The sequence below is a fragment of the Corvus cornix genome, chromosome 12, assembly GCF_000738735.6.
Source record: "Corvus cornix cornix isolate S_Up_H32 chromosome 12, ASM73873v5, whole genome shotgun sequence".
NCBI lineage: Eukaryota > Metazoa > Chordata > Aves > Passeriformes > Corvidae > Corvus > Corvus cornix.
Genome location: NC_046342.1, coordinates 3,052,783 through 3,079,896, shown reverse-complemented (window position 1 = coordinate 3,079,896; position 27,114 = coordinate 3,052,783). Strand labels below are relative to the sequence as shown.

Below are 27,114 nucleotides of genomic sequence, written 5' to 3'. Positions count from 1 at the left end.
GTACTTCCCCAGGTGCTGTGTCCCAGGGTGGGACTCTCCATCTCTCAGAATCCGCGCCAGGCTTTCCCCTTGGGATTTTTGCAGAATTCGGGGAGAAAACTGGCGAGTGTTAAAGGGGGAAAAAAACCCCAAAAGGCAATAGAAAGGTGGTGTTGTTAAACGTTCGGTGCCGAACGGACGCGCTCAGCCCCGTCTCGCTGGGGCGCCCCAGAGCCGCCCTCACCTGCGCGGCGCCTCCGCGCGCTTCCCGCCACTGCCGCGCATCCCCCGAGCACCTGAGGGACCCCTGAGGGGAGCCCTGCGCGGCAGCGGAGCGGAGCGGGGCGCGGCGCAGCCTCTCCCCGCTGAGGGGAGCCCCAGCCCCGCCGGGGGAGGCTCGGCTCGGCTCCGGCACCTCGCGGGGTGGGGAGACGCGCTGCCCGCCCCCCCAGGGCTTCCCCGCTAAGTCTGACGGAGCCGCCGCCTCCCAGCGCAGCGCAGCGGCCCCGGCGCAGGAGGAGGCGCCGTGCGCGGCCCGAGTCCCCGGGCGCTGCCGCCGGTGAGGGGACAGCGGCGGCTCCGCGCTCCCGGCGGCTCCGCTCCGCTCGCCGGCTCAGGTAGGAGCGGGAGCGGCGACCCCCGGGGCTGCCCCGCGCCGCGGTGACCTTGAAGCGGGCGGCGGGGGCGGGAGCGCTGCCGGGGCCGAGCCCATCCCGGCGCGGTGCCGGGGGCAGCGGGATGCGGCCGGAGGATGCGCTCGGGCGGTGGATGGAGGCGGCTCCGCGGGGCGGGCGGGATCGGTGGCAGCGGCTGCGCTGCTGCGGGAAGCCTCTGGTCTCAGTCCGGCTGAAGCCCAGAGGGCTCTTAGAGATAGGAATGGGTCGGGAGGCGGCGGCGGAGCCCCGCGCTGCCCGCCCGAGGCACCGCGGTGCCCGCTGCGCCCGCGGCACCGCACCCGGCAGGAGCCTCAGCGGCCCCGGGGACGCGCTCGGGGCGCCGCGTTCCAGGAGGTGACGCTCCTCCTAGAAATATTAATTTGAGAGAGTCATAAGGAGGTTGTTGCCCGCAGCTCTGCTCCCTCGGCCGGGCTGATGGAAGGAGAAGCCCTCCCGGGAGCGCCGTCCCCGCCGTGTCCCCGGCGCTCGCCCAGCTCCTGCGGTGCCGCTGAGCTCTGCTGCGGCCGCGTTGGGGCTTTTTTTGTTTTCTTCTTTTCCACGGGGGGATTTAAATGTTTTACAAGCAGTAGTTCTCAAAGCCTCGCAGTACTCCAGCGGAGCGTTACGAGCGCCTCAAAGCCCGAGGAAAATGCGGCGGGAGGTAACTTTGCCCGGGTCACGCAGTGCACCAGCCCGCCCAGGTGCCCCTGGATGCCGGCTGAGGCGGCCGCTGTGGTCCCGGTCGCCACCACCTTGGCATGGATGTCGTCAAGATGTGCTTTCCTACCGTCACTGAGCATAATGGGTTGTTCTCCTAAAATCTTGATTTGGAGACTGTGCTAGAAACGTGAACGGAGGGGCACTGTCTTCCGTTCTGTATCTTTGAATGGCCTCTTGTATTGTAGGTGGAGGAAACATCTCCTTTGCTGAATTAAACTGTCAAAAAGTTTACTTCTTTCTGTGTATTTGTTGCTGATTCTTTTTGCCTGTGGTTTTTTTTTTTTTCCATCTTATTGTGCAGTTTTATCACATTACACCAACCTAATTCTGTGCTAATACTTTCTTTACTTTCTTTTTATTTAAAGCGTATTTTGTAGTAAAGTGCTATTTGAGAAGCATGGGTACCAAGATAAGGTGCTGGGAAGATAGGCAAGCTGAAAGCAATGGTGTAGAGTAGGACTTAACTGCTCCCAAAATAAGCTAAAATGTAAGTTTTTAAACAGTGTGAAAGTTGATACTACTGTAACTCAACTCCCAAACAGTAACAGGGAATCTTTTGAGAAATACTGTGTGTGGCTGATAGATACTGTGAGCCCTGAGTTACGTAAGCAGTCCTTTGAGTGGGACTGCGGGCACACTGTCATGTTCTTGAGCACCACTTCGTTTCTGATCCTGTCCCCTCACCTACACGTGACTAATTTTCATGTGCTGACTCAAACAGGATTCAGCATTTTCATGACTCTTCTGTGGAGAAGTGGTTTTTCTGTGTATCTTGCTAAGAAACCAGCTCAGTATCTCAGTATTCTCTGTAATGACTTCATGATCTAATGTTAAGCTGCATTTTCAAAGCGAATATTGCTGCAAGTTCTTCCTAAAGCAAAAGAATATGGATTAAATGTTCAGTTTAGTGTCAATATGAACACAGTCACTTTAACACTTAATGGAATGGAAGTGGAGTATTCTGTTACCTTGAATTCCTATTTGATACCACTACCAGCACTGTCCTTTGCTCACATGCTGTAAATCCAGGACCGCAACCTCTTGATTATCCAGGCTACTGAATGTGATATTGATCCAAATGTCTGGCATGTCTCTCTATCCCAACCATATCTTTTAACCATTCAATTGTCTATTTCCTGATTATGCTAAGTACATTTTTATTGTTTCTGACAAGCTCCGTGGGGAGATAGCAGGGATATTTATATGGTGTCCTGTCATGCTGTCACCTCGATGGATCTGGTTTGGAGGACTGCAGTGAGGAGTCTGAATGGAATATTATCATAGCCAGTGGGTTTGGTTTGGTTTCCCCAAAAAGGTGTTTGGTGTTACTGGAGATGCCTCAGGGTTCCCCTCCTGGCCTTTGGCACTGTTTCAGAGGGCTGTGAGTCTCCACTGTGTCCCACATCACATATCAGCCACCACAGGGCACCTCCAACAGTGTTTGCTGCCTTTTTGTATCTGGCTGAATCAAACTTGGTGCATTTGTCTGGTTCCTCATCCTTGGTTAGCCAAGAATAAAGCACCTCAGGTCATTTACCACAGAAACTTCAGTGATGTGACTGGAAAGTAGGACTGTTTGTCTGAATATTGATAATCCTTTAAGTGCTTGGAGTTTATCTGCATCTACAAAACCTGCATATTTTGCAGTGTATTGTAGGCAGTCTAAAGTACACCAAGTGAGGTTAAAAAGAAAATTCTGATACTCAAAACACTCTAAAAGTTGCATTGTAACTTAAGATTAGGTTCAGGACTGCAGTTGGGAAAAAGTCATCTGCATTGACCATGAGGAAAAAGCAGAGTAATTGTACAAGAGATAAGTGATTGTTTTAGCAGCAGTCTGATGGGAGATGATAGTGGAGGAGATAATTGGGAACAGAGTGAATGTTTACATTTAAACAAAATTGTATGACTGCTGAAATCTTTTAAAACAAACATCTGAACAAAGCTCAAACTTCTGGTGAAGCTTATCCTTGGAATGTGTGTGTCAGACATAAGGATTCTGTTTCCAAACAGCTTTACATTTAATGTACACTGTGCAGTAAATGTCTGCAATTTGCAAAGTTCAGAGTGGAACTTAAGTTGTCCTTTGAAGGAAAAAGTTTGTAAAAACTAAGATATATAGAAAAGCAGATTATTGTATGGATAGGAGTGGCAAATCCAAAAGGATAAATAGTTTTAATTATCTGAAAAGAAAAATATAAAATATTTGAGAAAGGAAAAGGGAGAATGAACAAGAAATATTTGTGTGTAATAGGATGAGAGGAGTGACAGCAATGAGTGTCACAGTGGCTGAGATCCAGGCTGGTCTCAATATATTCATGCTACAGCATTATCAATTAAATCACAAATGCTTATTTTTTGTCAAAGACTACTTTGAAAATAGTTTCATCTTCATAAATGGAGTTATTTAGTAGTGAAATATTTCAGACTCCCATTTTACGGGTGTGACCAATTTTTTGCATCTATGTGATCTAAGACAGCATTTCCTAAGGGATGTGTAACTGCTGTATTGCTGGATGACCCCGTTTCCATCAGCATGGACTTGTATCTATGGGTCATTAAGTAAAAGGCCTTGTTTTCACATATTTTGAACGTTATGCTCAGAATTCTTGAATGTTTTGTAGCATCTAAATAGAATAACTGGTGTGCTGCAGGGATGTCCTCCACACACTGGAATGTAAACCAAAGAAGCTTTAAATATTTCTAGGAGGCAGGGGTTGCTACATCTTTAACACCTACAGTAGGAAGTGTGTTCTGGAGGGTTCACTGCACACCTTTAAGTATGCAGTAAAGGTATTTCTGAAGAGCCTGCTCAGGTCAGTGCCCTCAGAGCCTCAAGAGCAATTCTCTTGTGGATGCTTATTAATCTGCTCCCAGCCCTTTTTCTCCTCTGGTCGAAAGGCCTTGCCTTGCTGGCAGGTTTTACAGTTGCTCCATCATTCCTATTCCAAGGCCATGCATCCCAAGAACTGCTCAGCTTCCTGAAGTTGCCACAATTGGCGTGCCAAGGGCTTGGGAAGGCAACGTTGTCATGCAAGAGCTGAACCTCCGTGAAAGAGCAGCAACAGCAGGGTTGTGTGTTGGGTTGTCCAGTTGCCATAATACAGGAACCTCTGTGCACAATGAGTTTACTCCCTGTGCAGTGGACTGCCTTTAAGAAGTCCCAGCAGTGGGATTTTCAGAACCAGACCTGCCTAATTTCATTTGTGCTGGTGGAGGAGGTACTTCTCCTGCCTGCATGTAGCAGTGGGATTATGTATACATTGCGTGTGGATATGGAAATTGTCACAAGGGCCTGCAGATTCATCAAGGATTGATATTAATTGTTGAAGGGACAGGATTTAGAGCTGCAAGACTGAATCACATTTCCCTCTCACACTCCACAGCAGTGTGACCTTGGATTTACATTTCAAGTTTTGAAAACCTTTTGTGCATTATGAGGCCAGAATAATGCAGCTGTCTCTATTCAGCATTTCTATTTCTAAGATTGATAAATCATTAATTCCACAGTGTTTGGGGAATTGCCTTTAGCCTGATTTATTTATTAACAAGGCTCAAATAACTTACATTGAACTTACGAATATTATGCCTACTCTAAAGTCATCCATCAGGGATGAAGATTGCTTAAAGATATTGCAGCTGCTGTCCACTCCATATGCACCTCTTCATGACATGCGTTAGGATTCAGGAGTTTTCTGGTGAACAGGATTTCTCTTGATGGTTATCAGTGAGCCTAATGCCCAGCACATTCCTTTTGTTGTCTCATTATGAGCAGGAGATTCCAAGCCTCTGGATAGCTTTCCTGTGCAGAAAAAAATCACCTTTAAAGTATTTGCTGATCCTGTATATTCTGTCCTGCTTATTGGATAGCCATTCTTCATTAGGGGAAGTTATTCCCACTGATGGGAAATCTTCCATCCTGGAAGGTGTGATTGCATTCAGCACAGCAGACAAAATAAGGCCATATTTTAGATGATCCAGCATTTAATTTTTTGTGACTCAGGTAATTTCTTGGTATTTTAAACCTTTTTGTAATGTTGTTATTATTTAAAGAGGTTAATACTGTTTAAGAGGATTGAAATAATAGGAATTTTATTTTCAGGGAATGTTCTCTGTAACCCAAGCTGAGCACTTCCAATAGGTTGATGGGTTCCTAGAAAGTAATCTAATACGCATTTCAGAATATTTTTAAGCAGCAGTATGAATGAGGAGATTCATGATAAGCAAGCAGAAAAAATATTCTTTGCTATCATCAGATTTCTTTGCAATTGCTGAAGCTTAAAGTAATTACTCCAAAAGAATTAAGGTTTACATTCTTTGTCATCTCAGGAAGTGGACATGTGCATTTTTAGGTGCTGGGCTACAGTTACAGGAGAAGCAAAATGGAAGTTCTGAGAAGAAATTTCATTATTTATAACTAATTCGTGGCATCATTAGGTGTATTTACAACTGCTTTGCTGCACTGAACTTCTGGTCGTAGGTTCAAATGCAAAGTTAATGCATTACTTTAGTCTACAAAGTCTACACGTTCACCAGCGTTTTTCTAATGTGTGAAGTATTTTACAAGCTTTAAATCAGTTTATGCGAACTAAGAATAGAAGACTGGCGTGAGTTTTGGCCTATAAACAGTAGAAAGTAATTACATGAAGACAAAATGTCAAAATTTTACCTGGAAGAGAGTCTGTTCCACATCATTGGGTTTTTCTTAATTACAGTGAGTGCCAAGTGTCCAAAAGCCCTGACAAAAACTGGGCCCATTTTTTAGTTCAGCTTGAAAATGCCACAAGAATCAATCTGGAAGATGGAGAATGATTCTTCTTGAAAGGTTAAATACTCTGAAAAATTAATGTGTTATATACAGCAGCCCTGGTGATTCTGTGTCAAGTGCTAAAGAATTGGAGAGCAGTAGGAACACGAAAATGCCATTATGGCGTGTGAAGGTTGGTGTTAATGGGTGTGTTCCCTCCAAAAGATACACTATTACACTGCTTTTTTGTGACCCAACAGTGCTCCCCTCATATTTTCCCTTGGCACTGCTGACATTTATTGCTCCCCAGCTAAACAGGATGACAAGACACAGTTGCATTTACTGGGAATTTTCTTGTGATTTTTTTCTTCACTCATGTTCTGCAACTTTCTGGACAGTAGAGAAAATGGAAAGGTTACTGTCTGAGTGGCAGTCCTGTTAGACATCCTTTTCAAAAATACCATTATACCATTTTTTACTTATAGTCAACAGTGGCTTCCAGATCCCTTCCAACAGAACTCAGCTTATCTCTATTTAGTGTTTTTCTTGATGTCTGGATTTGCACTTGCTCTGCTTACACTTCACTTTGCAACAAGTTCGTCAATGCATTACGTTTTAGTCTGAATTTTGATCTTGTTTGCTTGTGGACTGGAGGTGATATGAACCCTACCTGTTTGCTTCACAAACATTTTTCTCTCCTGGCATTTTCTAATGTGGGGAGTGAGTTGTGAGATGTATTCCACTGAGAGTGAATTTTAGTAATCACTTTTAATTTGGGTGGTGGTTTGGTTTTCGTTTTTTTTAAGAAACTGAGCATCCACTAAACTGCAATTTCGTATCAGTCCTTCCACGCCATGAAAATGTCACGTTGGTCAGTTACAGAAAGCTTTACTGTCGCCAGTATAAACTGCCTGTTACTGGGTTTTCCTTCTGTAGTAGCCCAGTTACCATATCAAAAAGGAAACTTCATTGGTTTGACATTCTGATTATTTTCAGGCACTTAATCCTTCAGGTACTTATATGGTGATTTAACTTGTTTCAGTGTCTTCTGTGGTATAAAAGGGAGGTGGTGGGGTTTGCAGTTTCCTCGCTCAGCCCTGCTTCTCCTTTTGAAGCTACATACTGTTTTGCCTCGCTGCTGTCCCTTGGGAACTTTACCCTCCCTTTGTGCATTATTGAATATAATAGCTAATGTTTGGGGATGGCTTTAGGTAATTCCTGAAGTACTCTGCAGTGAACTTCATCATTCTCTAGCAGACTGAGTATGTCTGGCTTCTTTTGATAGTTTTTAGCCTAATTCATTTTTTCTTCAGGCCTCTAGTCCTGTCTTCTCAGTAAAAATAACTTTAGAAATATTTTTGCTTTTCATTATCCTTGAGATGGAGACATAAAAGAATATGAAGGAAGCACTGAGTGCTTCAGCTTTCTCTTTGCCATCTGTTATTTTCTCTCCTTTCCCATTAAATACTAGAGCCTCTGCTTATCTTTTTCTCCCACTTACTTCTGTTGTATTTATAGATCCTTTTCCTATTGCCTTTTTATGTCCCTCATTAGTTGTTGATCCTTTTGTGTGTTGGCTCATCTGGATCAGAACTGAGACATTTGTGCCATTCTAATACTTGTTCTTTGTTAAATGTTCTTGTTTCACCTTTTGTACAATCTCTTCTGATAGTCAAAGCCTTTAAAGACTCTGGGTGTAACAGTCTCTTCCAGTGTTTCCTACATTCCCCTGCACTGAGATAATCTCTTGCACTATTTCACACACTCCTCATTGGTAACTGTCAGTTTTCCTGAATTCCTTGATCCTCTCTTTAAGAGATGTTACAAATCACTTGACTGAGTTTGCCGAAATTGTTGCCCTGAATTCCACTTCTTTTTTTGTGCTTCCTTCACATCTTCCTTTCAGTGTGTTACTAGTGAGTTTTCCTGACTTGTGATAATGCTTACTTGAAATGTATTGCTGCCCTTAAGATCTCAGCCAATGCTTTCCTGTTAATGAGAATAAAACACAGCTGCAGCATTAGTAGTGCTTCCATGCTCATACCTTTATCCTGTTAGCACAGCTCTACCTTGATGATATCCCACGTTTCCTGCTCAAGGAAAGACTAAAAAAATGCAGGTATGTGATGGCTGTGGCATGGGAAGGGAGAACAAATTGTGTTTCGTTACCTGCTTTGTTAGGGGACATTTTGTGCCTTCATACACATTGCTTGTCTTTGTGGGCTGTTGCTTCAGATTTATAATTCAGCTGTTACAGTGTGCACATGACCTGCCTGTTTCAAGGGTTAATTAATCACTACTTGTAAAGCTGCTGGGAATTTTGGATAGAAAATGCTGCTGTAAGCGCAAAGCACTGTTTGTATCTGCAAGATATTTGTAATGTTATTCAACAGGAGCATTAAAGCCATTTACTTATGTGGAAGTCAAGTGTGACGTGTTCTACAAATACACAACCAACCAAGTCTCTTCTGTACGTGAAAATACCTGTTTTTTTGCTGTTCTTCTTGAGGACACCTTTCTGAGAACCTTTGCATTTCAAGTAGAAGAACCTGCCTAGAACTGAACACCCTGTAGTTAAAATTTCATCCTGTCCTAGGGAGAGAATTTGTAAACTTAGCACCAAGGGTTGTGTTCTTGTCAAGTAACGTTTATGGCCTGATTATCAAATAAGTTATAGACAGTGCAGTAGGAAGGTTTAATGTATTAAGGGCAGGATTTTTAAAAAGGGGAGGAATGGAAGCCAAATGGAATTTTAAGTCCTGTTGGCTTGTCAATGGGATTTGTGCATCCCTAAGTTGGATGTTTTTGAAAATAGCACTGTAAGTTGGTGACTAATAGAGATCTTTCCATGGTAATGGCTTACAAGTTACCATTAATAATTCAGCTGAAGGTTATTGCAGTCCGGCTCAGACTCCTGAAAATGGTGAAAAGCTTCTCTCTGTGATTTTAGTGGCTTTGGGTTATGTTGTAAGGGCACTCTGATGAAATAATGTGCTTTTGAGGGATGATTTTGCCCCTTTCAATGCATCTTGGCAGCCAGAACTGAAAGTCATGAATTACAAGAGGAATGGATTTCTCTTGTAATGCCGCCTTTGATGCTTTTCGTGTGCAAGTATTTACAGGGATGTATAAGATCCTGTTCCCCTGAGCGGAGGAAGAATCAGGCAGAGCGAGTTTCTCTCTGCCAGCTTTCCATAGCCAAAGCTCGGCGGTGGATTTCCTTGGGAAGTGCCAAGCGGCTGTTCCCGCTGCGCAGCACGGGCTCTGCATCGCACGGCCCGGCAGCAGCCCCCTGCCCTCCCTGCAGCCCCCTGCCCTCCCTGCAGCCCCTGCTCTCCCTGCAGCCCCCTGCCCTCCCTGCAGCCCCCTGCTCTCCCTGCAGCCCCCTGCTCTCTCTGCAGCCCCCTCCCCTCCCTGCAGCCCCCTGCTCTCCCTGCAGCCCCCTGCCCTCCCTGCAGCCCCCTGCTCTCCCTGCAGCCCCCTGCCCTCCCTGCAGCCCCCTCCCCTCCCTGCAGCCCCCTGCTCTCTCTGCAGCCCCCTCCCCTCCCTGCAGCCCCCTGCTCTCCCTGCAGCCCCTGCTCTCCCTGCAGCCCCCTCCCCTCCCTGCAGCCCCCTGCCCTCCCTGCAGCCCCCTGCCCTCCCTGCAGCCCCCTCCCCTCCCTGCAGCCCCCTGCTCTCCCTGCAGCCCCCTCCCCTCCCTGCAGCCCCCTGCTCTCCCTGCAGCCCCCTGCTCTCTCTGCAGCCCCCTGCCCTCCCTGCAGCCCCCTGCTCTCTGTGCAGCCCCCTCCCCTCCCTGCAGCCCCCTGCTCCCCCTGCCCTCCCTGTAGCCCCCTCCCTTCCGTGCAGCCCCCTCCCTTGGCCCAGCCGCTGCCGCAGCCGCCGCTGGCTCGCATCGCTCCTTCTGCGTCCTTCCCCGTCTTCCTCTCCTCTCTCAGCTCTCTCCCTGCATTCTCAACAAATATCAGCATCAATCCTTTCCCTTTAAACCATTTCCGTTCCTAAACATCCTTACAGTCGCTATCGCTTTGGGTGGAAGCACGCCTTTCCCAGCTGGCTTAACAGTTAAACCTGCCGGTTTTCTCCAACCAGATTTTCGAGCATCCCAGAAGCACAGCGCTGTCTTTGGGTAATCTGTGTACAAATATAGAAAACAGAAGACCCATGTGCACATTTGTGGGGAACATAAAATCTGTAAGAGAACAACAGTATTGTTTAAAAAGCAGATGGAATATTTTGAGATTTCTAGGGAGATGTGGATTTTTTGCTGTTATACCAATATCGGTGAAAAGACATTGATCAATCAAAACAAGGATTGGTGAAAACATGTTCATTAACACTGAAAGATGAGCTGATAGGTCCAGATGCCTCTGCAGTAGAGAGATATATTTCTCTAAATGAAAACACAGAGGTGCTGGTGTTGAACTGGAAGTCGTTTGGAAGTATTTTTGTCTCCTCACAACACCACTCAGTGCCTGTTAGCAATCTGCCTCTGCAGCAGCAAGGGGTGTTCAGCACTGATGGCTTTTCAAGTTCAATAAAATCGTGCCTTAAACATGAGTCTGCCTGAATTTCTCCGTGGAACAGAGGACTGCACAGCGAAGGACACTTGGGGAAGATGGAATGAACACATCTGGGGGCACACATTAGTGTTTGGTTCCTCTGTGAGTGCTTCAGTGCTGGGGGTGGGGTGGGATGGGATTTTTCATCCTGTTATTACATACAACTTTTGGCTTCATAACTTTCCTACCATTCAGCCTTTTTTTTTTTTCATATTTCTGTGTAAATATGATGAAAAAAATTATGTAATTGGAGGAGCTTATGATATCCATTTTGATTTTAAACCTGCTACTTCTGGAAGAAGATTGCAGCCTTAAAAGGTTTGCTGCGTGAGGGGAGGGTATACAGAAGGAAAAGCCATAGGATGACTTTAAGTGTTGAACAATAAAACCGGAACAAAAACCTTGCTATAAATAGTAGCCTGGTCCCAGTTCAGTGAAGTACTTAAGCATATGCCTAAATCCCTCCTTGTTCCACAAAGCATTTACATGTGCATTTGAATTCTGCTGGAGTAAAGCATTAAACGTCAGGCCTGAGTGCTTGGTGGAATTAGGGGCTGTGTGTACATGGACAGAGAAGGGTGGTTTCCTTCACAGCCCCCTGGTGTGCTGGGAGCCTTTGTGGGGTAACATTTCATAGGAAATTTCTGATGCCGTGCACTGACCAATTAACTTGGAGAACTGTTGGGCATGAAAGTATTGGAGAGCAGTTGTGTTCTGATATTCCAAAAATTGTGTTCTTGTGGTGTTTGTGAATTGATCAGGCTTAATGATAACAGCTGCTTTTGTGATAGTAGGACCTGTATTATCTACTAAATTGAATGTCCATTTTCCTTATAAAACTACAGGAGTGAGGATTTTCCTCATGACATCAGTGAGACAGTCTGCACTGAGGAGTTCAGAGCATGGGCTTCTCCATCCACATATCCCAGTTAACACTCAAGGAGTTTTCAAGTACATCTAAAAACCATTTGGCTCTCAGTTTTAGAGTTATCTGCATAAGAGCTCTTACAAAGGCCTATTTTCTCAGAAAATACTTACCATCTCTTCTTATAATGAAATCTAGTTAACCATTTCAGTTTTTCAAAGTATTGCCCACTATACAACTATTCTACAGGGATCCTAACTATTGACAGCTATTTTTAGTCCTCTTATCTCTGGAAAGGCTCCACATAAATTTCATAGTGGTTGTTGTGGCTGGCTGGATCCATCAGAAAGTGATAATTAAAAACTGTGTCTCAATCAGGCGAAAATAACGAAAATACAATATATCCTGGAAATATACAGCCAACCAGACTTAAAAAAAAATATGGATGTTATAAAACTTACATTTCCATTGAGATAGAAACTTCAATGTGTCAGTCCCTCATCAGGGATTCTGAGGTACAGACTGGCTTTTGAGAAACCTGCTCTGAGTCCCTGCTCTGACTGACAGCGCAGCTTTCACATCTCTGATCACTCAAAGTTAATCAGCCCAGGATTCCCCAAATGCATTTCAGTATATTGGTTATCAGTCACCTTCACAGCTGGGATAATTCTTAAAATTTTTCTTTCCAATGGAAATCTGGGAGAACTAATGAGTAATTGGACTTTTGATAAAGCAAAGGTTTGACCAAAAAATATTGTGATGTTTTAATGAAACAGAGTTGCCACGATGATTTGGTGGACACACACACACACACACACATCAAGTGGATCTAGAAGACCACTTTAAAAAATATTCTATGAAGTACTGGGACTGTTTAAAAAGAAGCCTGTAGAACCCAAGTCATGCCTGGTGCTAATTGTCTGTCAGTCACAGTGCTGGGGCTTTGTTTACTTCACTATTTCTCTGTTGAGCAAATCTCTGTACCTGTTTTGTGGGGGTGCATTAAATCTCTGCCAGGAAAAGCACACTGTAAGAATGGTTAATTCAAATTTTATATATTTGAGCTGATTAAAGAAATTCTAATCTGGGTCCTTATGTAGGAAGTTATAAAAAGCTTTCATAATTTAAACCAGATCAAGTCTATAAAGTCATAATAAGCTCATGTAAATCTCCCCAGTGTAATAGTTGAAAATTTTCAATTGTATAATTAAAAACACCCCTCTGTAAACATTTGAGTGAAAGTCCCTTGCTGTTTTACATTCTATTTGATTAGAGCAGATAGAGCTTTGAAGAAGGGCCATTTTGGGCTGATTCAAAGGTCAGCTGCTGCAAATCCTGGCCAATGTCGGGATGGGCTCCGACTCCGTGCGCTGCACTTGGCACTTTGAGTTATACAAAGTGAGTTTTATCTCTGTGAGCTTCGTACTGTGTGAGTGGCACTTTCTGTACCAAGGATCAAAATGTCTGTTAGAAACGGGATCAAAATACCAAAATCAGGCTGTAGAATGACACATAACTTCTGTTAAAATTAATGGAGTTTCACTATGGGATGTAATTAAGCAGGTTGGTAGACAAGAAACTAATGAGCTGGTCTTTGTGAAATATGCAGAGAGAGTAACTTCCAATAGGATATTGCCAGGGAAATGACAGATTAGAATGGAAATAAACTGATGAAGTGTTTGATGGTCTGATGTTGAAATGTACATGCAATGAAGCAAAGGAATTCTGCAAAGTATAACTCTCTGTCAGGCTTCCTCTTCCCTGAAAAGAACTGCAGCGTTTTTAATTAAATGTTCCGGAGCTGTTTCGTTAAAGCTGCATGGCAAATAAATTCTTTCATTATTTGGTCAATGGTGGTGCCAGAGGCCTTTAACTCTTGCCTCCAGGAGAAGGGAAAATATTTTGAGCTATATATAAAGTACCATTACTAATTGTAAATACAAAAAAAATTATAATTTTTATCAAGAAAAATTATCCAATAAATGGAATTGCCTTCCGTTCCTTTTAGGAAAAAACCCCCATTTTTCAAAGACAGAATTTTGTATGTGTTAGGAGATATTGTGAGCAAAGTCGAACAAAATGGTCATGCTTATTTAGTTAGCAAAAATATTTAATAACAGAAAAAGTAGAGGGGAAACATGACCAGCCATTAATTCCTTTGCAGTGCCTTCTGTGCACTTTTTCTGCAGAGAGCTTTCAGCAGACTTTAACCTAAGCAGGGCTTCATCAGCTGGATACATTCTCCTCTCTCCCTTCCTCCACCTCCTTGGGAAATTGAAATCAAATTGCATTGTGCAGCAGATTAGTCGTGAGTTGAGTAATCAACTTGCAAGGCAGTGATGACCTGGAAGCTTGGTTGTAAGTCCTCCCCCTCCCCCAAATCCAGTGCTGTGGCTTTTTCCTACATCCTTGTTTTCTGTCTGAGATGACCTACAAGGGAATATGGAAATGCACACACAAGCCTATGCATAGGAATAGGAGGGAAAGAGTGTTCTATGGGAGGAAAAAATGTATCTGTCAACTCAGAGTGATTTATTTGCTTGTTTCCAATTCTTCCTGAATGTGGAAGGCAGGTTTCCTTCAGCCACACTCATGTTCCAGCTCCTGTGTGCCTGTGCTGGGCTCCTGCTTTAGGAGGATGGGATTGGTGGCAGCTTTTTGTATTCACTCTTCTCGTCCTCACCCAGCAGGATTGTAGCTGTTGAAGGTGCAGTGACAGTGCTCTGAGAAACACAGCGTATTTTCAAGTTGGGTTTTTTCTCTCTCTCTTTAACATTTTTTTCCCCATTTTGTTATCTAAGATGCTTTTTTAGCACCACAAGGGTTGGTAGAAATTGAAGTTCTTCACAGATTAGTCCAGCTGTGGTAATCTGTGCTGGGTTCATAGAAATAACACAACACTATTTGTTATTTATATGAATAGTTGTGTGAGATCATTATAAGGTCAAGACTTATAGTTAAATACATCATACATTAAAACTACACTTCCTAAGATGCTTATTAATATGCATAATAATGTCTCAGCTTTCTGAGTGGCAAGTAACTTTTCATGTATGTTGAAGTAGGAATTACTGTGGGAAAAGGGAACTTCTGTGAAGCACTTCCTATTTATAAATATTTGTGAAATCCTGTCCAGCTATAAGTAGTAAGGCAGGCTGCAGGCTGGAGATGTGATCTTAGAAGACACCAGATTCAGTGAAGATGGTGCTGGAGTTCTGGAGCCAATGAGGCACCAAAGAGGTGCTTTTTATAGATGAGTATTTGGCCCTGATGACACACACAGATTACTAAATTGATTAATTTTCTGTTTCTGGCACAAGATTTTCTGTGCATCATCTCCATCACATGTGATGTTTTCTTGTGAGTTGTAGTTCCTGGAAACATATAATACAGCAAAAACACCTTTTTCTTTTTTCCTTTGACTTTCCTTTAAAAAAAATTCCTTTATAATTGTGTAGAAAAATATTTTGAAATGCCTCAGATGTTGCCTTAAAAAGAAACAAACTGTCAATTTTTTCCCCTTCTTCCTCATTTTTATAAGGAATGACCAGATTAGGATTTTTTTTTTTTTCAATTTCTTGGTAATAAAGTCTCTACAAGATAATTCTGGGGCTGCTTTGGAAGCCAGTTCTCTGCTACAGTAGTCAGCATTAATACAGCTGCATGAAATTCCTGGTGTGTATCATTGCCCTTTTAATGTTCAATTGAGAGTGTAAAATAGCATTTAAACTCACTGGGGCAGGAAGTGCAGTAAGGTGGAGTATCCAGTTGCCAGCAGGTTTACAGACACAGAATCATTTAATGAACTTGAGAAAAGTAGCTGAAAATGAAGAAACTGCATATTAAGTTGAATCCTTGATGTGCTCTGGGGTGCTGTTGTACTAGAACAGATTACAGAAATCAAGTAGGAGCATTCAGCATTTTCCTGTACTTAAGAAGAAAAAAAGAGAGCTCTTTTCTATAGAAATTAAATCCCAAGTTCTGTTAGATTATCTCAAATTTAGTATTGAAGCCCCATGAATAAAACTTTCTTATCAGCTATGTTATAGGGAATTTCTGTGTGATTATAATGAGCAGAAACTGGTGTTGGACTAAATCCTCCAAACAGTAGCTCTAATTGTAGACGTAAACTTTCAGAGGATTCACCTTTCTTGGTAGGCTGTTTAAAAAGAATATTTTCCATATGCAAAATACTTTTTAGGGAACAATAAGGGTATAAAATGAGGCAGTCTCAGATTAGGATATTCTGTAGTGTCTATTTTCTGGGCAGCCTCAAGAGTGGCAGGGATCCCATCTGAGCTTGTTATTCAGCACAGCCTGGATGACTTCTGTGTATTCTTGTGCTACAAATACGACAAGGATCTCTCCAGACAGAAGAGTTCAGTGCATTGTGTGTGCTTGCACTGGGGGAAGTTTCAGCTCTGATGACTGGGTGAAGTGGATGAAGGCATAGAAAATGAATTGTATTCCCAGGGCTCTTTCAAAGGAGTGTGCAGGGAAATCCTTGGCTGAGTCTGCAGTTACTCTCAGGTGTGGAAGAGTATGTTCAGTGTCTGCACTCCTCAGCATCCAGCTTCACTCCCCCTGACTTGCAACACTGGAAACTGGAAAAAGTCAATATTTAGAAAGCTGGGATTGAATAGGCCACAAGAGCTGAGTATTTACCTGAGGCAACCAGGCCAGGGCAAGTGAAGGAGATGCCCTGACCAAGAGAAAGTTGGTGATGTAAGATGGGTGGAAAATTTTCTTAGTTGTTTTTTTTTTTAAGATCTCGACTCAGATAGAAGATAGCCCAATTACTCCAAGAATTGGATTAAAAAAATGTCATAGATGTTGAAAATCTTTTGAAAATGTCTTTATTGAATCATTGACATGAGTGAATTCTGAGGAGAATAAGAGGAAGAGGCAGCTGATGAAGCAAAATCTTCACTGACCATCATGCCTAAAACTCCACAAAAAGCCCCCACAGAGGCAGAGGGAAGTGGCAGAGGTTTATCTACAGCTATTTTTGTGCTGGGTTTTTTTTCTCCTGTTGAACTGAAGATGGGCAACTGCTTAAGAGACCTCTATGGGAAAATGACAGACAGAGATGAAATGTGTGTATTGCAGCTGCTCTCCTGCCTGCGTGTCCAGACTTACTCCAGGTATAATTTTCCATTTCTTCAGTGTTCTAGGGACTGCAGGCAAAATGCAGATAAAGGCAAATTCCTAAGTGCCTTTCAGTTGGGTGGGCGTGCTTGATATCTCCTCACTGTTTATCTGCTTTGACATTTCTGATAAATCAGTGCTTTTCTTCAGCAGAAGTGTTTTTCTAATCTGGTAGTTTATGAAGCCTCTCACATGGCCATCAGTGGACCAACAGAAGGTCAATATGCAGCATAAATTAACAATCTACTGCCATGCCATTGCATTAGAGAAATTAAAAGGAATAGGAATAAATGTTATCTTTGACAGACAATTAATATATAAACTATAAAATGGACAAAATACTTACATGAAAATAAGCCCTGTTACCAAGAACAATAATATTGTTAGGCAGAGACATTAGTAGTGTGTCTCAAAATCACATTTTAATTACAAATGTTTCTTAGGAAACATCAGTCTGTTGTTCTTCTTTTGCCTATCCTCCTGATGATGTGATCTTTTGTGGTTCCCGTATAGAAGCAGAGAAGAAAACATTTATTCAACAACATGAGGGTAGGAACATGGCAATTAAAGCTGAATGCAATTCCAAGCTATTGAATATGTAAACAAAATTGTCCATACATCTTCTTTCTATTGGTGACCTAATCTCTGAGTCTGTACAGATGGACAGCCTGTCTCTTCTTCCTTAACAGTTCGTGCAAAAAATAAACTTGCCTTTCCATTTCTGCTGTTTAGTGTGCATTAAGTACCTTTAATTTTCAGTATAGTTCCTCTTTATGTAGCTGTTTTGCAAGATGAGCTATAAACATTTATAAAACGTAATTATAGAGACGTTTAATTGCTGTATAAATAAATGGGTTTGAACACAGACATAAGAATTCTCCATGGAGTCACTTGATGGTGTGTGTTGACTCTCAAATTCATTTTCTGCTGGGTAAGAGTAACTGGCTCGGAAGTGCAACCAGTCCCAACACAGCACAGCTTTAGGGGTTGCTGTAAATCTGTCACTGCCTTTTAGCAAAGATTGTAACCTTAGTTTGGTTTAGTGCTGCTCCAGTCCTGTTGTTAACCCCCGGTCAATGATTCAGAATGTTTCACGGCATCGTAGGCAAATTTAGAAATGCCAAGTTTTCAAGGAAATGATGTGAATCAGAAGAATAATGACTTGTATGAGCAGAGAGGATAAACCTCTATGAAAGCGTTCAAATGACTCAAAGGCCTTATGAATTACAATTGCCAAGGCAGGGCTGTGCTGCTTGAAGAGTTACCAAGTACTAATTGCTAACTTTTCAACCATGACAGATTTAGGAAAGCCTAAAACCTGGTGCATTTGGTCTTGCTCTTCGCTGATTTTCCTGTTCTGTTTGATCTGGTTTTTGTGGCTCTTTGATTTGGCCAGGATAAGTGTGTGTGCATACAAACATAAAATCATTTAATTGCCACTCGGGGTAAATGGTGAATGTGTGCATGCACATGAACACACGTGCTGCCCTCAGTATCATCTAATTACCACCCAGAGCAAATACTCTTCCTGTTGTCTGTGTCCTGGGGCACAAAAGGAATGCTTTCTTCTTTTAACTTGTTTTAGGGACAGTAGGCTAAGTGTTCTTCTGGAAGACATAATTTCATGTCTGAGCACAGAAACGTAGTAGAAGTGACTGTGAAGATTAGAAATACGTTACACTTTCTTGTCATTTAAATATTTTGTTTTGCATGAGATTGTTTTGTGCGTCTCCCTTGCATCTTGCTAAATGTTTGACGTTTACATATATGATGTAACCATGATTAAAAATGTGATCTTGCCTAGATACTATAGAAATATTGTGCATATTTATTCTTTGCATGTGAACACAGACTTTTGTATATGCATATCTAGATTTCTGTTTCTCTTATCTGTTTTGGGTTTTCATATTTTTGTTTCAAGGCTATTAACAGAAAGAATAAATATCATATAGCTCTTATGAAATGCAATGTTTGCCCCATTCAGAGGGTAAAGGGGCCTTGGCCAGTTTACCAGTAAATAGATGTTTAAAGCAGAGAACTAGAAGTAAGATTAGAAAGTAATCGCTAATTGGCATCCTGTGGGTTGAGCAAGAGACTAGTGAGACAGAAATAATATTTATGCACTGCATGAATATACCACTGCAATAAAAATGAATAATGACTGAGCTGCTTTCTCATTCTTGGAAGTGGCCCTTCCACTCCTGGAGGCCTGTTTGTGTAACTCCTGCACTCTGGGGACTGCCCCTGCTCTAGGTAAGTCAGAGACTGCAGGCTGCACAACCTTTTAGCCTTGCTGAAATATTAATTCTTTTCAGCATTCCAAACTATGCACAAAGGAATCAAAGTACAATTGCTAATTGTTGAGGAAGGGAGGAGTCTGTAAGAGAAGAGCTCAGAACTCACTATACCTACAGCAATGTTGGTTCTTTTCCTGTCTCTTCTTTAGCTGTTTCCTTGGCCCATCCTTTCTCTGAACTCCCCAGTAAGACCTTAGAGGCAGAAGACTTTCTATTTTGCCCTTTCACTACTGTAAATATTTAGGAATGGCTGTTCTTAATAACAGAAGGTCCTTTGCCTTAGTTATCCCTGCTGAAGTTTTGGGTTTGAGAAGGTGAACACACCTGAGTCCTGGAATATACTTTTACCTGTCTACCTGTTAATATTCCTGTTAATATTCCTGTCAGCTCTGCCTGCCAGCCCAGGTACCAGCTACTGACCATGTTCCTGTGTTAATTGTATGGGCCCCTGCAGGATCTCAGTGGATGATTTTACCCAGCTATGAGGAGCAGAGTTGCATTCCACACTGGACTAAAATCCCTGTGAATTAGCCCTCAGCTAAAGTTGGTAAATTTTGTTTGCTTTCATATTCATAGTGACTGAAACAAAAATTTTGAAAGAAACAAAACCAGAATTGAACTGAAACAACAATTACTGGATTCTTGGCAAAACACTGTATAAGGCATTGCTTTTCAGCCTAAAATATTTGCCAGCTCAATTAAAACGAAATGTTTTCCAGATTTCCTTGAATTTAGGTGAATTTTGAAATGAAAACTTAACAGTATAAAAGATTTTAACATGAAATATTAAATTGTAGAAAAAATAAGTATTTCACTTGGATTTCAAAATGAGATCTTTTACATACTGAAACTTTTGCTCTCACATTTTTTTCCAGCTTAGCCTCTTGGTCAAATACGACTTAAATGGGAATTGGTTTTAGTCATGACCTCTGTCTCCTGCTCCTGCACTGCCCAGCTATCCCAAAGAAGCCCTAATTTTTCCTGCTGGCTGTATTATCACTGATCCCACTGACTTCTGCAAAATGTTCCTGTGCTAAGTGAATGTCATTTGGAGGAGTGACATGCTCTTTACTGAGGTTTTCAGTCGACTGCAGTTTGACTTCTCAAGAAAACTGAGCCCATTTACTTCCAGCATGCTGCTTGATAAGTGATATGGATAACCCCTTCCCTAAGTATGGAAAGGAGGAAAATCTGAGATGTCTGTATTTGTTTGTTCATATTCTAATTCTCTAAATGGATTAAAACTCTAAAGCATGTATTATTTTTAGGTTCATCAAGAAAACACACATCCATAATTCAGACTAGAGTAGACCTGTGCTCTGTGGCAGGGGCTTTCATCTGAAATAAGTGCAGCTATTTCTTCATCCAGGGCATTTCCTGCCATCTGGTTATTGCAGTAGCTGTGTGTGCTATTTATGATGTGTATAGGAAAAGCAACATATGTGCTTTTATCTGATAAGTAGTCGAAAAGCTTTTTTTTTTCTGTTTGTTTTACTGTAGTTGAAAATTCTGCCGTTGCAGACTTGGATTAAAATTGCTTGACTTTGGAAGAAATATGTAATGAAGAGTTGCTGAAATTAAGTTTCAGGTGGTAGAGGATGAGATGAGGTGCAGTAGAGCGCTTCAGTCTCCTCCTGTGCAGCAGTGACCGTGGTGCTCAGTGGCATTTCTGTCATTTGCTCTGGAGACTTCTGTGTATGTTAATGCTCATCTGTTAATGTTAATCATCATTCCTGGTTTTAAATGCAAACTCTTCCTACTTTGATCTCCAGGCTCTCCCACGGCCCTGCCTAACATTGCTCCTGGGCAGGCTTTTCACAGGCCAGATACTATTTGTCAAAAAATGAAGAGAAAATGTCTGCCCACAAGTTTCTTATTTGCATATTCATCTGGGCATATTCCTGGCTCAGCCTGGGCTTCTCGTTCTTTTCCTTTCATTAAAATCTTCTGCTGTGCAATGAGCTCATCACAGCACTTTTCCTCTCCCCATTCCTTCTGGAGAAGAATTGCCTGTGTAAATCACTGAAATGGCATCACTGATTGCCACAGTCTTGTAATGTAGCTGCAACTCTCACAATGATTCATCTTTGGATCTGCTCAAGGTCTCCAAATATGAAAGAAAGGAGAAATAGTTTGAATTATATAGAGAAAGTTCTGCCGAGAATTCTCCACACTCCTTGAAGCCCACTGACTAACTCCTGCACATGATCAATGTTGTCTATAAGGGCTTTTTTACCCAGCCATCCAATTAACTTTGTCTCCCAGTGATACATGGGAAAAATAAGACCTGAGTTTTGCTGGTACCTTCAGACTCTGCAGGTATGTTTTACACCAAGATCCAAAAGAAAAAGGATTTTCTTTGTTTCGCTCCCCCCCCCCCAAACTTGAGCTACGCAAGAAGGACAGCAAGGGATAAATGACTTATCTAGAAGACTGAATTAGAATTTCCTTCAGGAAATATTTTCCAGACACCTCTAGGCTTAACAGAGAGGAGGAATGACTACCAGCTCTATCAGATAACCCCAAAATGCTATGGCAAAACGCTGCTGTCATTGCCTCTGTGTTGGAAGGTAATTACAAAGAATGGAGCAACTGGATTGCTGTAAGAGAAGTGTAGCAGGAGTTGTATAATCTTTCCAAGCCCCACAGTCAAACAGTGGAAGTAGAAGTTGTCAGAAAAAATCCCTGGCACAAGTGTGTGGTGGGCAGTGTCTGCTGAAATGACAGAGCGCTCGCTCTAGTAAATGCTGATACACTTCTTTTTTATAAGTATTGGAAATAACCCTCCTCTAAAGTGCCACACTGCTGGAAGTACCTCATCTCCAAAACACACCTACAAGACAGATTTAAAGACCTAAAATTCCCATACGAGCTATAACCACTGTCCTTTACTTATTCTCCAAATGTTCTTAAAATATGTAAATGTATTCCCCCATATTCCTCTGCCTGCAAACTGAAAAGAATCCAAATTTTCACTGCCAATAAAGGAGAGAGGGGGGAACTGGATCTGAGGCAAACAAAAATGTTTTGGTGAAATAGGATTAGTCCTTAAATCTCAAAAAAGCTTGTGGAGTCATGCAAAACAGAAAAGAGAGGTTTAGCCTGCATAGAAACAGAATCACATGAGTGCAATATCATTCAGACTTTCACTCATGTGACGTTTGGTTGTTGTTGGAGACAAATCTTTGAGAAAAGAAGTACAGTAGTTTTTATAGATAAGGAGCTCAATTTCCTTAGGTTTTTGCAGTACGTGAAATACAATTATTGCAAGAGGGCTGAAGTGGGAATATGGAAAATACTCTCCTAATTTGGCTGCACGTGTGTTTTCTTTAAACAGTGAGTTACTATTTTCTTATTTAGGGGGATGCGTGTTGATTTGTGGGCTGTAACACCAGGTACAGCATGTGTCACTGCTGGAGCTTCATTTGGGAATGACAAGGCACAGGGAAAATTAAGGGCTGCCATAGTGAAGATGAGTTTAAAAAGTCTGATCCTGGGGAGAATGGCTGGAGAGAATGAGATTTATTTGCTTCTGTATGGGAACTGCACAGTCCCTTCCGTCATTTTCTTGCAGACCTCTTTGAATAATTGTCCCCATCCACAGAGCGTGTTGAAGGTGGGATCTCCGTGGCCATCAGCACCTGCAGAGTGCTCTGTGTTTGTTATGCTGGGCACAAGAAGGAATGAGGGGTGCATTTCCTGGGGCTGAGCTGCTCTCAACTGCTCCATTCTCCAAATGAGTGCTGTGTGCCTTTGGACTGCAGGAGTGTTTTGTGTTAACACGTTGCTTGTTAGTTTTTCTTGGTGTTTTTATAAACCTGGGACTTGCCTGGAATAAAGTTTATGGCTTCAGCTTATTCAAAGGAGGCATAAAAAAGCCCACATTCTGTTTCCTGGGGTAATGCTGCACCTCCAGATTCCTCAATATAGATTGTCAGTCGTATCAGAACTGGTCTAGATAATGCAGTCAAGTATAGTAGAAGTCTGAGGGAGTTCAAGTGGCAAATTTCTCATGAAAAAGTTTTTTTAGAAAGAAAATTCTCCTGGTGTTGCCTACACTGCCTCTCTGCTGAGGCTTGTAGCAGTTGTTGAAAGCACTCACATTATACACAGGGTCAAAGCTTGGGTGAAATACGGGGTTCCAGGTGTCAGAACGGGCATTTTGTTCCCTTCTCTGCACTTGAACTTTCCCCAGAATAACTTGTGCTGCCTGTGCAGGGTTTGTGTGCTGACTCCTTCCCCTCCTCAGAACCTTTCTGACAGGAAATGAATCGATGGCAGTACTTTGAGGTCTTCCAGATGCTGTGGTTGTAAGGGTTCTTCAGTGCACACTCATCTGATCCTCAGTCTCTTGTCTCTGTAATTGGGATAGAGCTGAGCCGTTTTGCTGTGTTTATGGTCCTGGTTCACAGTGACTAAAGAGCATTCTGGTCAAACTTGTCTCAGACTGGTTCAGAAGAAACAGGAGAAAATGCAGGGCTCGCTGTCCCACAAGGCAAGTTCTGTATTAACCCCCAGACGAAAAATGGTGATACCAGTGCTGAATGCTTCCCAGGTACTCTTCCCTAAGAGCAGCCATCCTCTGGCAAGCAGGGACTTGAGTCATAACGATTCCTTTCCTTTGCCTTAGAGGTTGTACTTGGCCTTTTGGTCCACTTCCAATGTGACAAAAGTCCACGTTACAAAAACCACTCCGTGTGCCTTTTCCTGCCCCCGAGTTCAATTTTCACTTGCACTACCAAGGATTCAACATGGAAACTTTTTATCCATGCTCATTAACATGAAAGAAATAATATTCTGATGGGAATATGATTTTTTTTCCCTAGTGTATTGTATTATGCTCTCCAAAACTCTGTGAAGCTCCTATGCACAGCTTCTTGCAATTTTCTAGTTATTCATAATAATCTGAATAATCTGTTGTCTTGCCTTGTCTCTGATGCTATGGTAACACCATAGCAGATGGAAGGTGATGTCTTCTGAAACCTGCTCCCAGACACAGTGAAAGTTAATGTTCCTCTTGAGTTCTTCTCCTATCATTACCTTGTCGTGGTTTGGTCCAAAATACTCATCGCTGGTATTTTGCTGACACAATTTTTTTTCAAGTCTACTTTATAGGAGAAATATTTTCTATTTTTTTCAGCAGAAATGAAATGCAAATATAAAAGTGGATTGAGGCAGTATGGTTGAAGGGGAAAAATATGTGTTCTCTGGTTAATAATTCTTACAGAAAAGTAAGTTCAGCTTAAAGGAATCACTGTTGAGATGTTAAATGAATGTTTTATTTAAATGAAGTAATGCCACCAGCTATAAGTCACTTGGTGGTTCTGCCTTGAACATTTTTCTCTTTGGGTAGATATGACTGATTTCTAAAGGCATGAAAGGTTTATTTGCATTGATCCCACAGTGCTGACCCCAGGCTAAGTGCCATCAGCTGTGAGTTTAATCACATCTATTCAGATGGATTTCACATGATGAAACATTTTCGTACCTTCCAAATATTGAAGCTTTCCTTTCTCTTCCTACAAAGAACAAACAGAGCTGCCGTATTTTTTGTAAGAATGACAGCCAGAAGTTCCAGCTGAAATGCCTTTTATTTTGTAGTGAAGAAGTAGCCTCTTATTTCAAGCATGAGTTATCCAGCTCTGGAGAGCAGCTCTGTCTCAGGAGCCATCCCTCCAGCACAGCCTGTGCTGTACAGGGCAGCAGCACTCGGATTGCCAGCTCCTCCTGGGCTGTGCATTTATGCTGCAGAGAGAAAGTGCTTCAGGTCACAGCTGTGCCCTTCCCTGCCTGCCCAGCTGCCACAGGTGATGCTGAATTTGAGGGAGACACAGGTGGGGGTGTTGGAGGGAGACACAGGTGGAGGTGTTTGAGAGTTCCAACCTGAACATCCTCACTGCTCTGGAGGGAAGGCACAAGTCAAATTAGGTTTAATTTGTCTCTCAGGCCAACAGCAGGTTCATGCTGTGCTCTCAACTGACCCTATTATTTGAAAACTGAGAATGCTATAGAAAAAGAACAGTAAAAGATATTGTAAATTAGCAGGTTTTCGATGCAGCAGATGCAAACAGAAGCCAGCAGTATGGGCAGAGGGAAGAGAGCTGCAGATAGATGCAGCCGTGCAGTTGCATGTACTCCTCTGAAATGCTGCCTGGAAGCTGGGATGCTCCCTGGGATGCCCTTCCAGAGAGCAAACAGGATGTGGTTAGAGAGCAGCAAATATTTTCAGCCCTACACAGATGTCAGCTGGGGCTCTGAGGGAAGAGCCAGGTACTAAAGCAGAGTATCTGTGCCTGGTGAGGATTTGCCATTAATTCCCTAGAACAGGAATTTTAGTCGTCACAGCAAGGAGAAACCAATCTGGTGAGCTGTTGGTGTCTATCAGAGCAGTAATTGCTCAGCACATGGAAAATAACTTTTGAAAAAAACAGGGCAAACCCATTGAGACAGTATTTGGCAGGCCATGTGTTTAATGATCAGAGCTCACTTCACTAATATACGAACAAGCAGTTACTACCAGTTGTTCATATCTGGCTTCCAAGACAAAGAACTGTCATGAAAAATCAAATCTTCAAAATTCTTCAAATCTAGATGGTAAAATAAGATTTTATTTCACTGAGTGATCTAGAACAGGAAATTAGTCTTGTTGCTTTCAGTCATTAGTGATTTAAATCAATCACAGCTGAGTTGAATTGGCTCAGAATTTCACCCAGGCTGCTCTTCCCTCTCCCATTGGTTCCCCTCTTTCTCCCATTTCTAGTGGTTCTCAGCAAGTACTGGTAGAGAAAAGGCCTTGGCACCCAGCAGGAACAGAACCTAAGCAGTAGCCTCTGTGCTGAGCTCGTACAGAGCCATTTACAGCAAGTAGAATTTGTAGGAAATAGTGGGCATTTCAAAAGAATTGGCAAAGCCTTGGAGCTCTTTGACTGTTCTGGTCGCAAGCTGCGAAGAGGATGAAAGAAGGATGTGCAGAAGATGCCATGTTCCATTTCCCAAGGGATGGGAGGACCACCAGTGAGGAGGTAGGCCCAGTGGAAGTGTTAAAATTCCTAAGACTCACCTTTTTTGTTCTTAACTTAGTCCAGTCTCTGCTGTTCCTGTCCAGCTCTCTCCTCCCCTCTCTGCTTACAGAATGTTTTATGGGACTGCCATTGTTTTCCTCTGGCAGCTTAGGTTGTAATTTCAGACTGTTCCCACAGTATATTCAATATGTTTCCAGTCAGTGGATTTCAGTTAAGGAGATTAGTTGCTCTTATAGAATGCTACTGGACAACATTAATACTTGAGAATTATTGTGTAAAATAAGGTTTAGGCTCCCTGGGTTGAGTGTGGTAAGCTGTAAATTTTTTTTCTCAAGTGCTTAATTTTCTTGTTTGCTCCAGATGGATGGTTTCAATTGATTTCAGGCAAAGGTATTTCTACTGGGCATACATAATGCAGGAGCTTTGTCTGAAAAAAGTAAATACTTTTTACTTTGCATGGTTATGGATGTCTCAAAACCCTCTAGTCTAGGACTGCTGCAGCTGTTTTCTGGCACTTTTATTTATGTGAAATAATTTAAATGGATATTGTAGGTGACAAAATTGATGGGTTGTTATTTTATGCTGTCTTTTAGTGTATCATTGTAAATCAGTTTAACCAAATATTTGCTTGAAAACCCCAAAATAGCACGTTATTTCAATTTTGGTGTAAATAAGCATAATTTCATTTGACTTTATAGCACGTCCTCTGCCCTAAAATTAGGCCACATTTCTCAAGGATAACTCCAGGTTGCCTGTTGGTGTAATTTCTGGAAAGCAGAATTGATACTTCAGGAGTCTTCCTTGGAACACAGACAGAAATACAAAGGTATTTTCTGTCTTGACTCCTTTCTCCTTCTCTTCTGTCCGTTTTCCCCACATACCTTGCTCAGTGTGTGGGATTTCAGGGTGTCTGTGCTGGGTGTGAGCTGCCCTACAGACCTCCAGGAAAGCTGGTCTGCCTGTGGGAGGTATTGGATTGGAAAAGGCTGGGGTTGAACTGCTTTTTTATTGAGAACTAATTGTCACAAATATATTACTTTAACGCCTCAGCTTACTCTACAACACCCTTAAGACTTTGTCAAGAGCACGGTGAATTTTCTGCCTAAACATCTGTGTGCCAG

At 42.4% G+C, this 27,114-nt stretch overlaps 1 protein-coding gene across 8 annotated transcripts in view; it reads left to right on the top strand.

Annotated features, from left to right (window-relative positions):
- The first annotated feature begins 486 nt into the window (after window positions 1-486).
- The window catches only part of ATP2B2 (ATPase plasma membrane Ca2+ transporting 2), a 385,606-nt gene continuing 358,978 nt past the window's right edge, over window positions 487-27,114 (top strand). For 3 of the 8 annotated variants that reach the window (XM_039558681.1, XM_039558678.1, XM_039558679.1), the window contains exon 1: window positions 487-596. The gene's annotated coding sequence lies outside the window, so the exon portion shown is untranslated. The remainder of the gene's footprint in view (window positions 597-27,114) is intronic. The other 5 variants (XM_039558683.1, XM_039558682.1, XM_039558677.1 and 2 more) reach the window with 3 other exon arrangements.